Source organism: Larimichthys crocea, unplaced genomic scaffold (assembly GCF_000972845.2).
Source record: "Larimichthys crocea isolate SSNF unplaced genomic scaffold, L_crocea_2.0 scaffold148, whole genome shotgun sequence".
Classification (NCBI taxonomy): domain Eukaryota; kingdom Metazoa; phylum Chordata; class Actinopteri; family Sciaenidae; genus Larimichthys; species Larimichthys crocea.
Window position 1 is genome coordinate 168,311 of NW_020852030.1, and position 14,481 is coordinate 182,791.

The window sequence follows — 14,481 nt, forward strand, 5'->3', positions numbered from 1 at the left end:
ATCCATGTTCTTATGTTGTGTTTCCATGTTGTTTATATTTTGGTTCTTTGTTGCATGTTTCAGTTGTGTCTGTTGTGTTTCAATGGTTCTCATGTGTGGATCTCTTTCCTAGGGTGTGTCTATGTTTTCCTATGTTTGGTTCTCATGTTCTCATGTTGTGTTCTCCATGTTTTTGGTCTATTTCCTGTTTTGATCTGTTTCTCATGTGCTCATTGTTGTCTCTGTTGTTTACTATTGGTTGTTCTATGTTCTTAGTGTGTTCTCATGTTGTGTGTTCTTATGTTTTGTTCTCATGTTGTTTCTCTATGTTTTTTCTTACTGTTGGTTCTCATTGTTTTTTTTCTTAGTGTTTCGCAGTTTTTGTTCTCATGTTCTATGATCGTCAATGCCGTTGCTTTGTTCTACATGTTGTCATGGTTTTGTTCTCTCTTGTGTCATGTTGTGTTCTCATGTTTTGTTCTTATGTTGTCATGTTGTGTGTCTCAGGTTCTCATGTGTCGTTTCCACATGTTTTTTTGTTCTTGTTCTCATGTCTCATTTTCTCAGGTTGTTGTCATATTTGTTTCATGATGTTGTGTTCATCATGTTGTTCTCATTGTGTTCTCATGTGGTTCTTCATGTTGTCCTCATAGTTGTGTTACTATTTGTTCCTCATTTGTGTTCCATGTTCTTCATGTTGTTTTCCATATTCTATGTTCTTCGTCTGTGGTTTCCATGTTTTTGTACCTCATGTTGTGTTCTCATGTTGTGTTCTATGTGGGTTCTCAATGTTCTCAGTTTGTGTTCTCATGTTGTGTTCTTATGTTACCATGTTTTCTCATGTGGGTTACTTATGTTTTTCTCCATGTTGGGTTTTCATGTTCTCATGTTGTGTTATATGTGTGTTTCAATGTTCTCATGTTGTGTCTCATTTTGTGTTCTTATGTTTCTATGCTCATTGTGTCTTCATGTGTGTGTTCTCCTTGTCTCTATGTTTTGTTTCTTATGTTCTCATTTTCTGTATTTTTGTTGTTCATGTTTCTATTTGTGTGTTTTTTCTATGTTGGGTTCTTATTTTGGTTACTCCATGTCTTTTTTCTCATGTTGTGTTCTCATGTTTTGTTATATGGTTACTCATGTTCTCATTTCTAATGTGGTTCTTATGTTTCTCAATGTTGTCATGTTTTGTTTCTATTGTTGTCATGTTGTGTTATCATGTATGTTGATGTTAAAATGTTTTGGTCTTTGTTCTTGTTCTCATGTTGCTATGTTGTCTTCTCATATTTTGTTCTCAATGTTGGTGTTCTATGTTGTGTTTTATGTATCTCATGTTTGTTCTCATGTTGTGTTTCATGTTATGTTCTTATGTTTTGTCTACGCAATGTGTGTTCTCATTTCTTTCTAGTTGTGTTCTCCTGTTTTTATTCTCATGGTTCTCATGTTGTTTCTCATGTTCTTATGTTGTGTTTCTCAGTTTTATTCTTCAGTTCTTAATGTTGTTTTCTCATGTTTTGTCCTCATGTTGTGTTCTCATTGTTCTCTGTTGTGTGTTACTATGTTGTGGTTTTATGTTCTCATGGTTTTTTTCTCATGTTCTCCTGTTTGTGTCATTCTAATGTTTGTCCTCATGTTGGTTCCATGTTTTGTCTCATGTATCCTGTTGTGTTCTCATGTTGGGTTCTTATTTCTCATTGTCTTGTCTTTGTGTTCTTATGTTTGTTCTTATGTGTGTTCTCCATGTTTTGTTCTTATGTTGTGTTCTCCTGTTTATGTTCTTTGTTCTCATGTTTCATCATGTTTTCATGTTTGTGGTTATGTCTGTCATGTTGTCATGTTCGTCATGTTTTGTTACTCTTGTTGTCATGTGTGTTCTCATTGGTTCTGTCTTTTGTTCTTGTTCCATGGTGCCATGTTGTTGTTCTATTTCTCCTCATGTTCTCATTGTTGGTTCTCAGTGGTGTGTTCCATATTTTGTTCTCGAGTTGTGTTCCATGTTGTGGTTCTCATGTTTTCTAGGTTATGTTCTTATGTTGTTTTGGGTCCTATGTTGTGTTTCTCATGGTCTTTATGTTGTGTTCTCATGTTTTTATTCTGTTTCTACTGTTGTGTCTCAGTTTGTTCCTCCATGTGTGTTCTCATGTTGTCGTGTCTCATGGTTCTCATGTGGTTCTCAGTTAATTGTTTTTTTCTGCATGTTCTAATTTGTCTACATGTGTGGTTCTCAGTGTGTTCTGTCCTCATGTTGTGTTCTCATTTGTTCTCTGTGTGTTCTTTGTTGGTCTCATGTTGTGGTTCTTATTGTTCCTCATTTGTTGCTGTTCTTGTTTTCTCCTGTGTCTTATGTTGTGTTTCATGTTTTTTCGTCATGCTGTGTTCTCATGTTGTGTCTCATGTGTGTCCTTAGTTGTGTTCTCCTGTTGTGTTCGCATGTTTTGTTCTTATGTTTTGTCCTCACTGATGTGTTGTCCTCTTTCTAACGCGTGTGGTTCTCCTGTTTTATCCTCCTGTTGGGTTCGCATGTTGTGTTCTCTGTTTCACCGCTTGTGTTCTCATTCGTGTGTTATGCATGTGTCACTCATGTTGTGTTCTATGTTTTTTATCCTACTGTGTTTCTCACTGTTTCTTATGTTTGTCCACTCCATGTTTTATTTCTTATAGTTTACTCATGTTTGTTCTCATGTTCTCCTGTTGAAGTTCTTATGTTTTGTCTTCATGTTGTGTTCTTCATGTTGGTCATGTTGTTTCTACTGTTGTGTTTCATGTTCTCGTGTTTCTTGTAAGAACCTTCAGAGTGATTACAGACTTCATGAAGCCGATTTCTCTCTCTCTGTCTGTTTAATGAGTAGTCCTCCATCCAGAATATAAAGCCCAGCTCTCAGCAGCTTCTCGATTGGTCGGGCTGATCTGACTCTGTGTGTCCATGGTGCTCTTTACCACATGTTTCGTAATCCACACGTCCCCGTAAACCATGTTCATCCACCAAGTAAATGCTCTCATAATATGACATGCTAACACAATGCCGCCTGCTACCATGAGGTAGCAGCTAGCCTCCCCCAGCCGGCCCGGCTTGTGTCCTGCTGAGCTGCTGAATGAAAAACAGGCGAAGACGTTTGAATGTGAATGATGTGGGGGGTCTTTTGTTCTGCTTGATTCTGATTTAAGATACCACACACTGTTTTCTGTGTCAAGCCGAACCAAAACCAGAGAGCAGAGGAGGAATCTGTGAGCTGACGCAGCGTTTCTGATTTCATTTCAGATATTCGGTGCTGATAATCAATAAATCAATACCAACAGTTTGTCAACACTTTACACTCCAGTCACCAAAATCAAAGTCTCAAATAAGAGAAGCACTCAGAAAAACATGTGTTTCGTTCGATGATCGATGATAATTGTTTAATTATACGTGTTAAATAAAATATAATCAAGTGAGACAGGAACAGACCAACCAAGAATGTTTTCAAACATGTATGGTTGAACTATAAACATGTTTGAACTGTAAAACATGTTGAACTGTAAACATGTTGAACTACAAACATGTGAACTGTAACATGTCTGAACATGTACACTGTAAAATTCAACATTTGAACTACAACATGTTGAACTGTAACATGTTTGAACTACAAACATGTTAGAGTTAAAACATGTTGAACTGTAAACAAGTGTTGAACTTTAAAACATGTTGACTGTAAACATGTTAACACTGTAACATGTTGAACTACAAAACATGAACTGTAACTGTTGAACTACAAACATGTTGAAAATGTTAAAAACATGTTGATGTAAACATGTTGAACTACAAAAGTTAACTGTAAACTGTGAACAAACAGTAGACTGTAAAACATGTTGAAACTGTAAACATGTTCTGAACTCTTACAAACATGTTGAACTGTAAAACAGTTTAACTGTAAACATGTTGAACTACAAACATGTTGAACTGTACATGAACTAATGTTAGACTCAAAACTGTTGATGTTAAAAACTGTTGAACTGTAAACATGTTTGAACTGTACAAAACATGCTGAAACTGTAAACATGTTGAACTACAAACATGTTGAACTGTAAAACATGTTTGAAACTGTAAACATGTTTGAACTACAAACATGTTGAACTGTAAACATGTTGAACTGTAAACATGTTGAACTGTAAAAAACATGTTGAATACAAACATGTTGAACTGTTCCAAACATGTTGAATGTAAAACATGTTGAACTGTAAACATGTTGAACTCGTAAACATGTTGAACTGTAAAACATGTTGACTGTAAACATGTTTGAACTGTAAAAACCATGTTTGAACTGTAAACATTGTTGAACTACAAACAGGTTGAACTGTAAAAACTGTTGACTGTAAACTGTGAACTACACACATGTTGAACTGTAAACATGTTGAATGTAAACATTGTTTGACCTACAAACATGTTGAACTACAACACAGTTGACTGTAAACATGTGAACTGTAAAATGTTGCATGTAAAACCTGTTGTGAACTGTAAACATGTTGAACTACAACATGTTGAACTGTAAAAATGTTGACTGTAACATGTTGAATACAAACCTGTTGAACTGTAAACATGTGAACTGTAACTGTTGAAACTGTAAACATGTTGAAACTACACGTAAACATGTTGAAACTGTACAAACATGTTGAACTGTAAAACATGATGAACTGTAAACATGTTGATCAACTGGAACTGTAAAACTGTTGAACTAACAGTGAACTACAAACTGTTGACTGTAAACAGTGTGGAACTGAACACATGTTGAACGAACCATGTTGAAACTGTAAATTGTTGAAACAACATGTTGACAACTGTAAACATGTTGAACTACCAACAGTTTGTAAACGTTTGAACAAACATGTTGAACTGCAACATGTTGAACGTAAAACATGTTGACACGTTACAAACATGTCTGAACTGTAAACATGTTGAACTGTAAAACATGTTTGAATACAAACATGTTGAACTCCAACAAAACATTGTTGAACTGTAAAACATGTGAACTACAAAACCATGTTGAAACTGTAAACATTTTGAACTACAAACATGTTGACTGTAAACATGTTGAATGTAAACATGTAATTGTAAACATGTTGACAAACATGTAAACTGTTAAACTGTCAACATGTTTGAAACTGTAAACATGTTGAACTTAAACCATGTTGAACTTAAATGTTGCACTACAAAACATGTTGAACTGTAACCGTTGAACGTAACTGTTTGAACTGTAAACATGTTTAACTACAACATGTTGAATACAAACATGTTAAACTGTAACATGTTAAACTGTAAACATGTTAAACTGTAAACATGTTGAACTGTAAAACATGTGTAGAAAGTTATGTAAACAAATGTCATGTTGAAACTGTAAAAAAGTTGAACTCAACAGTTGAACTGTAAAAATGTTGAACTCGTAAAATCGTTGAAACTACAAACATGTGAACTGTAAACAACATGCTAATGTAAACCTGTTGAATTACAAACATGTTAAACTGTAAACATGTTGAACTGTAAACATGTTGACTGTAAACATGTAAACACATGTTTAAACTGTAAACATGTTGAACTGTAACATGTTGAATAAAACAGTTGAACGTAAAACATTTCATGCTAAACATGTTGATGAAATTCAACTACAACATGTTGATTCAAACCTGTTAACTAAACATGTTGAACTGTAAACATGTTGAACTGTACAACATTTAAACTACAAACATGTTGAATACAAACCGTTGACCTGTAAACATGTTGAACTGTAAAAACATGAACTACAAACATGTTGACTACAAACAGGTTGAACTGTACACGTTGAACTGTAAATCAGGTTGAACTGTAAACATGTTGAACGTAAACATGTTGACCTTTCAAACATGTTGAATACAAACTGTTGAACAACTGTAAACATGTTGAACTGTAAACATGTTGAAACTGTAAACATGTTGAATACAAACCTGGTTGAACTGTTAAAACATGTTGAACTGTAAAACATGTGAACTACAAACATGTTGAAACGTAAACTGTTGAATGTAAAACATGTTGAACTACAAACATGTTGACTGTAAATGTTGAACTGTAAACTGTGAACTAAAAATGTGATGTAACATGAATACAACTTGTTGAACTAAACAGTTGAACGTAACGGAACTAAAACAGTTGAACTTAAACATGTTGCTACTGTAAACATGTTGACTACAAACCTGTTGAACTGTAAAACATGTTGAACCGTAACATGTTGAAATACACACATGTGAACTGTAAAGTAACCTGTTGAACTTAAAACAAGTTTTTTGTCGTCCTTTTACTAAAAACAGTTTTCATGCTTTTATTTTGACGTCCTGTAGTTTTATTTGATGGTATAGCGGACGAGTGTGTGGTCGTAGCGGTGCTTGACGTACTGTGGGCGTGAGTCGTGAACGGTCGAAGCCCGAGGAGGTGAACGGATGAAGAGCCGTGAACGAACCGAACCGGACCGGAACCGAACCGAACCGGTTTACGCCGCTTTGTTCCCGCTTTGTCCCGCTTTGTCCCGGCATTTCCTCAGGAATTGTTCCGTCCGGTCCAAGTCAAACCCTTCAGGTGTCTGCAAGGTTAAAGTTCTTCATGGTTCAGGTCAGACCTCCGCACGTGCAGTGTTGATGCTCACCACACACCCACCCACACCACACACCCACACACAGACAACAAACACACGCACACAACACCTACACACAACAACAACCATACACGCACACACAACACACAACACACCCACACACAACATAACACCCACACACACACACACACACACACACACCAACCAAACACATACAACACACACACACACTACAACAAACATACCGCACACACACAAACCAAACAAATACACGCACAACACACACGCACCACACACCCACAACAACATACAACACACACACCACACACACACCAGGTCATTTAATATAAAAATTAAATTGTTCAATTTAATTTGAAGTGTGTGTGTGTTACCAATGTGTGTTGTGTGTGTGTGTTGTAACAATGTGTGTGTGTGTGTGTGAAACAATGTCTGTGTGTGTGTTGTGTTACATGTTGTGTGTTACAGTGTGCGTGTGTGTTCTGTGAGTCGTGTGTGTGTTGCGTGTATGTGTTGGTGTGTTTACTGTGTGTGTTGTTTTACAGTGTGTGTGGTTTACAGTGTGTGTTCAGTGTGTGTGTGCTTGTTTTACAGTGGTGTGTGTGTGTGTTACAGTGTGTGCGTGTTGTTGTGTTTTAACAGTGTGTTTGTTGTTGTGTTTGTTTTACAGTGTGTGTGTGTGTGCTTGTGTGTGTGTTACGCGTTGTGTGTTACAGGTGGTGTGTTGTGTTGTCGTGTTGTTGTGTGTTTTGTGTGTTGTGTGTGTGTGTGTGGTTTTCTGTGTGTGTGTGTGTTTATGTGTGGTGTGTGTTACCGTGTGTGTGTGTGTGTTTACAGTGTGTGGGTGTTACAGTGGTGCGTGGGTGTGTACAGTGTTGTGTTGTGTTTGTCCTGGTGTTGTGTTACAGGTGTGTTACAGTGCATGTGTCTGTTGTCGTGTATGAGTGTGTGTTTCCGGGTGTCAGGACTCTTTTCTCTAACTCCTAACACACTGCATGCAGGCGGCTGCGTACTCCGCCGTCCGCCACTCACACATAATCCGCTTGTGATGCGCTCAGGTGCGGTCTCCACCGGACAGCGAGCGTCGCGAGAACGCACGAGATCTCGTGGCTTCACGCATAATCACGTGATATTTCCGGCTGTAGTCTTATGACTCCTGCGATGACATTCACGCCGCATCTTTTTTCTGGTGTCCTATAAAAAAGATGTGAGGAGTCATCCATGATTACACCTGAAAACCCCTCACCTGTTGACTTCAGGTCGGCCCGCCATTATGATGTTTCTTGTAATGAAACTCGATCCGCTGTGAACATGGAGTTATTTTATTTTGAAAATACCGGGGTTTTATTTTGTATTTTGTAGCTGATTCCTTCCCCGCACGGTCTGGCTTGAATCTTATCTCCGTGCTCGGCGTTCGAGCCGTGACGCAGCGGGGACGGAGCTCGTGTGAACTGGACACACCTGACAACCTGGAAACGTATCGGCTCCGTCGTCGTGGCGGAGCCGTTCCGCATGCATTGTGTTTTAGCCTTACAACCGGCAAAATGACACCGGAACAACTGTCACCACATTGACCTGCTACATATCAGTCAGGAAGTCAGATTGGACATATCTCCACTGTGGGTTGTTAAAGATCACCTGTGGGTTGTTAAAGGTCACTGTGGGTCGTTAAAGGTACCCTGTGGGTCAGTCGTCATCTGTGGGTTGTTTCAAGGTCCCTGTGGGTCGTTAAAGGTAACCTTTGGGTCGTTAAAGGTCACCTTGCGGTTGTTAAAGGTCACTTTGGGTCGCTTAGGGTCATCTGTGGGTTGTTAAAGGTCACCTGTGGGTCGTTGGGTCCCCTGGGTGTAAAAGGTCACATGTGGGTGTTAGGGTTAATCTGTGGTGTTAAAGGTTAACCTGGGTGTTAGGGTAACTCGGGCGTCGTTAAAGGTCACCTGTGGGTTGTCTAGGTGTCACTGTGGGTCGTTAAAGGTCAACCTGTGGGTGTTAGGGTCATCTGTGGGTTCGTTAAAGGTACCTGTGGGTTGTTAAAGTCCACCTGTGGGTTGTTAAAGGTCACCTGTGGGTTGTTAGGGTCATCTGTGGGTCGTTTAGGGTCCTCTGTGGGTTGTTAAGGTACTGTGGGTTGTAAAGGTCACCTGGGGTCGTTAGGGTCCTCTGTGGGTTGTTAAAGGTCACTGTGGGTTGTTGGGCATCTGTGGGTCGTTAGGCGGTCATCTGTGGGTTGTTAACTGGTCACCTGTGGGTTGTTAAAGGGTACCTGTGGGTCGTTATGGGTCATCTGTGGGTTGTTAAAGGTCCCTGTGGGCGTTAGGGTCACATGTGGGTCGTTAAAAGGTCACCTGCGGTTGTTAAGGTCACCTGTGGGTCGTTAGGGTCACCTGGGGTGTTAAAGGTCACCTGTGGGTTGTCAAGGTCCACCTGTGGGCTCTTAGGGTTCAACCGTGGTTGTTAACGGTCACCTATGTCTTTTTACAGGTACCTGTGTGCGTTCGGGTAACCTGTGGGTTGTTAACGGTCCCTGGGGTGTTAGGGTAATCTGTGGGTCGTTAAAGGTTACCTGTGGGTGTTAGGGTCACTGTGGGTCGTAAAGGTTCACCTGGGGTTGTTAGGGTCTCTGTGGGTCGTTTAAAGGTCACCTGTGGGTCGTTATGGTCCTTGTGGGTCGTTAAAGGTCACTGTGGGTTGGTACAGTCACCTGTGGGTTGTTAAGGGTCCCTGTGGGCTTGTTAGGGTCAATCTGTGTGTCGTTAGGTCATCATGTGGGTGGAACATGAGAACACAACATGAGAACATGAGAACACAACATAAGAACATGAGAACATAAGAACAAAACATGAGAACATGAGAACACAACATGAGAACACAACATGAGAACATGAGAACATAAGAACACAACATGAGAACACAACATGAGAACATGAGAACACAACATGAGAACACAACATGAGAACATGAGAACACAACATGAGAACAAAACATAAGAACCCAACATGAGAACATGAGAACATAAGAACACAACATGAGAACACAACATGAGAACATGAGAACACAACATGAGAACACAACATGAGAACACAACATAAGAACAAAACATGAGAACACAATGTGAGAACACAATGTGAGAACATGAGAAGGACTTCGTAAACAGCCTATCATCCTGCTCTCTTTCCCATGATGTTCTCTGTTCTGTTGTGTCTGCAGCCACAAAGAGACTTCAAACAGTTGATGCTTTACTTTGATATGAAATGCCTGCAGCTGTGTGTGTGTGTGTGTGTGTGTGTATGTGTGTGAGTGTGGGTCTGTGTGTGTGTATGTGTGTGTGTGTGTGTGTGTCTGTGTGTGTGTGTGTGTGTGTGTGTGTGTCTGTGTGTGTGTGTGTGTGTATGTGTGTGTGTCTGTAGGTGTGTGTGTGTGTGTGTGTCTATGTGTGTGTGTGTATGTGTGTCTGTAGGTGTGTGTGTGTGTGTCTGTATGTGTGTGTGTGTGTGTGTGTGTGTGTGTGTGTGTGTGTATGTGTGTGTGTGTGTCTGTGTAAAAAGCAGTTCCACTAAAACTATCACTATGACACTGTAGCATTAAACATAATAACACTATAACTAAGTCAAAGTATACAGGGCTCATCAACAACAACGATGAGTCAAACTACAGGAACGAGGTGAGCTGACGTGGTGCAGAGACAACAATCTCTCTCTGAACGTGGAGAAGACGAAGGAGACTGTTGTCAACTTCCGGAGATCCTCCACCCAGCACCTTCCACTGACCATCAATGGTGCTGCTGTGGAGAGAGTGAGCAGCACCAGGTTCCTGGGTGTGCTCATCACTGAGGACCTCTCCTGGAGCAGCAACACTGCATCACTGGCCAGAAAAGCTCAGCAGTGCCTCTACTTCCTCCACAGACTGAGAAGAGCCAGAGCTCCAGTCCCCATCCTGCAGACTTTCTACCGCGGCACCACCGAGAGCATCCTGACCAGCTGCATCACCGTGTGGTACGGCAGCTGCACTGCATCCTGCAAGAAGACCCTGCAGCGCATAGTGAGAGCAGCTGAGAGGACCATTGGTGCCCCCCTCCCCTCCCTCCAGGACATTTGCAGCACACGCCTGGCCCGCAAAGCACTCAGCATTGCGGGTGACTCCACCCACCCCAACTACCACTCTTCAGCCTCCTGCCCTCCGGGAGGAGAATGAGGAGCCTCCGGGCGAGAACCAGCAGACTGAGAGACAGCTTCATGCACCAGGAAGCACCAGGCCATCAGGATGCTGAACTCCCAGTACTGCCCCCCCTTCCTTCTCCGCCCGCTGCCCCACAAACTCTGGACACTGCTGATTTATACTAATAACTCCGTTTATACTGTACCATGTTGCCTCACAGATGTCTTTTGCTTGTATATATTTTTAGATTTGTATATTTCTGTTTTATATTTTTTATATCTTTTACTTATATTTTATACTTCATGTCTATGCTGTTTGGGATAAGAGAGAAACATAATTTCGATGCTCTGTATGTCCTGTACATATAGCAGCATTGACAATAAAGTTGACCTTGACTTTGACTTGACTTTTTACAACAAGTAGGTCCGACCGAGCAATTTGATTGGTCAACAAGACGTTTAGACTCTTCAATCAGCATGACAGCACACCTGACTCTAAAAATATCACTCTGCCATCTCCACATCGTCACGGCATGAAAATCTAAACATGTAAACAAATAGTTTAAGTCCACTGGAAGTACTTTAATAAAGTAATATGTGTGACGGAGCTGTTAGACCACCTCCTTAATACAGGTGTGTACCCTATTAATACAGGTGTGTACCTCATTAATACAGGTGTGTGTGCCCTATTAATACAGGTGTGTACCTCATTAATACATGTGTGTACCTTGTTAATACAGGTGTGTGTGCCCTATTAATACAGGTGTTTACCCTATTAATACATGTGTGTGCCCTATTAATACAGGTGTGTACCTCGTTAATACAGGTGTGTACCTCGTCAATACAGGTGTAGACTGAAGAGGAATATTTAGTTAGATAAAAACATTTTATATGTGAGTATTTATTCAGTTTCCAGGATCTCCACGAGCTCTGATGGGACTAGAAAGTTTCCCCGTTGCTAGGTCGTTGCTAAGGCTCGGGCTACTTGCTGCAGTAGTGAACTGTTCCATTACATACAGGAGTCTGCTGCTGTGCCTGATTGTTTTCCAGGTGCCAAAACATGAACATATTTTGTTTATATTTTATTTAACTTGGTAATTGTTGTAAAATCACAATATGACACCGGAGGGATTATGTTTCCTGTTCTGTGTTTCCTCTTCCTGTTCTCCGATTGGTAAATAAACTAATTGGAGTTTGAAGTTTGAGTAAATGAAGAGAGAGAAGGATTAGAGGAGAATAAAGGATTACAACCAGGGTTAAACAGAGGAGAGGAGGTGAGAAGTTCTGGTGAAGTTCTACCAACAGACCTGAGTCAGTTTAAAACTGGACTCACTGTGTCTTCTTCTTCTGTGGTCATTTAACGGCAGATACCTGCAGACGCCTGGAGATACCCACAGTTACAGTGTGTGTTACAGTGTGTGTTACAGTGTGTGTGTGTGTGTGTGTGTGTGTGTGTGTGTGGAGGATGAATGTAGGTCAGGCAGCAGATTCTCCGCCTGGCAACAATGTAGAAAATCACAACTCTGAATACTTGCATCTGATTGGCTGAGAGCTCCAACCAGGCAGCCAATAACCTTTCAACCCCCGGGGCGTCCAGTGTGTGTGTGAGAGACTCAGCTCAGCGTGGTATTCAGATGACATCACAGTGACATCACAGATTCAGACACAGACAGGAAGTCGTGTGACAGGAGACAGAGTCCTGATCCACTTTAGGAGTCGACTACAAGTCCCAGAGAGCTTTGCTGTCAGGACCATCCAATTAAAGCGCAGCACACTCTGTTGCTGTGCAGCTGATGGAGAAATGTCTGTGTACAGCGGATCAGCTGAGCATGTGAATGTGATGTCACTGTGATGTCACTGCTCTGGATGGAGGTGTCTCCATAGCAACAGTCACTGAGGATCATGGGAACTGTAGTGTTTCCACAGTCCAAACAAACAAAACTGAAAGATGAGCTTTACTCTGAAACAAAGACTTTTACTTTGAAGATCTACATCACTGCTTTAAATCACACCTGACCGTCTGCAGGTCACATGACCGCGACCTTTAATAAACTAACAATCAGGTTTGACCTCGTTAACATCTGATCCACATCCTCTGTACAGAATCAGAACCAATCAACAATTCAATAATCAATAATCAGCTCAGATTAGACACACATCAACATATTCAGACTGATGGAGACCAACAAACACATGAACGGACATCTGGATTTGTTCTGATGAGTCCAAATCTGAGAGTTCTGGTTCAGACCATATCTGCATGTGTGGTTCCCACCATGAAGCATGAAGGAGCAGGTGTGATGTGACACACTGAACCAACACTGCTACACAGCAATGACCACGAACACCTGCAGGCTCCACAGTCACATGACCTGACCTCCACAGTCACATGACCTGACCTCCAGTCACATGACCTGACCTCCACAGTCACATGACCTGACCTCCACAGTCACATGACCTGACCTCCACAGTCACATGACCTGACCTCCAGTCACATGACCTGACCTTAGTACCACCCAGTCACATGACCTGACATCCACAGTCACATGACCTGAACTCCAGTCACTGACCTGAACCGTCACAGTCACATGAACCGACCATCCAACAGTCACATGACCTGACCTCACAGTCACATGACCTGACCTCCAGTCACTGACCTGACCTCCAGTCACATGAAACCTGACCCTCCACAGTCACATGACCTGACCTCCAGTCACATAGTACTCCAGACTCCCATCAGCTGAACCTACCCTACCGTTTTTTTTACACAAACATCAGTTTACCTGATTTCCTGTTTTCATAATACTGAAAGGTGAGTCACCGGGACTGATCAACTCACAACACACACACACCACACACACACACACACACACACCACTCACACCCTCTCACACACACACACACACACACACCACACACACAACACTCTCACAAAACACCACACAAACACAACACACACACACACTACACACACTCCACACAACAACACCTCCTCCACACAAACACACACACACACTACACAACACACACACACAATCCACAGCACCCTCCACACACCACTCACACACACACCACACACACTTACAACACATCTCACAACACCACTCCCACACACACCACACCACTCCACACACACACTCAGTGTCACGTCAGTTCTGTTTGTTGTTGATCAATCCAGCAAATGGTGTAGATGTGACCTACTTCCTGTCGCCCTGCAGTCACCGGCGGCGTCCCAACACAGAGTGCTGTGGTTTCTGTTCAATGAGTGTGCTGCGGTTCTGTTTAATGGGTCTGTGGTTCTGTTCAATGAGTGCTGAGGTTCGTGTTAATAGTGCTTTTGTGTTCTGTTCAATGAGTGCTTAGGTTCTATTATGAGGTTCTGTTTAATGAGTTGCATGTGGTCTACGTAGTTCTGTTCAATGAGTGCTGAGGTTCTATTGGGTTCTGTTTAATGAGTGCTGGGTTTCTGATCAATGAGTGTGAGGGTTTCTATTTGAGGTTCTGTTTCAATGCGTGTGTGGTTCTGTTCAATGAGTTCTGAGGTTCTATGGTTCTGTTAATGAGGGCTGGTGTTTCTGCTTCAAGAGTGCGAGGTTCTATAGAGTTCTCGTTTAATGGTGCGTGTGGTTCTGTTACATGAGTGGAGTTCTTACTGAGGTTCTGTTTTAATAGAGCTGTGGTTCTGTTTCAATGAGTGCTAGGTTCTACTGAGGTCTGTTCGGTGAGTGCTGAGGTTCCTA

General features: G+C 41.4%; 1 protein-coding gene across 1 annotated transcript in view; it reads right to left on the minus strand.

Moving 5' to 3' along the window:
* Window positions 1-14,481, minus strand: part of ccdc120a (coiled-coil domain containing 120a) — a 34,390-nt gene that overhangs the window by 18,853 nt on the left and 1,056 nt on the right. The gene's annotated exons all lie outside the window — the stretch shown is intronic.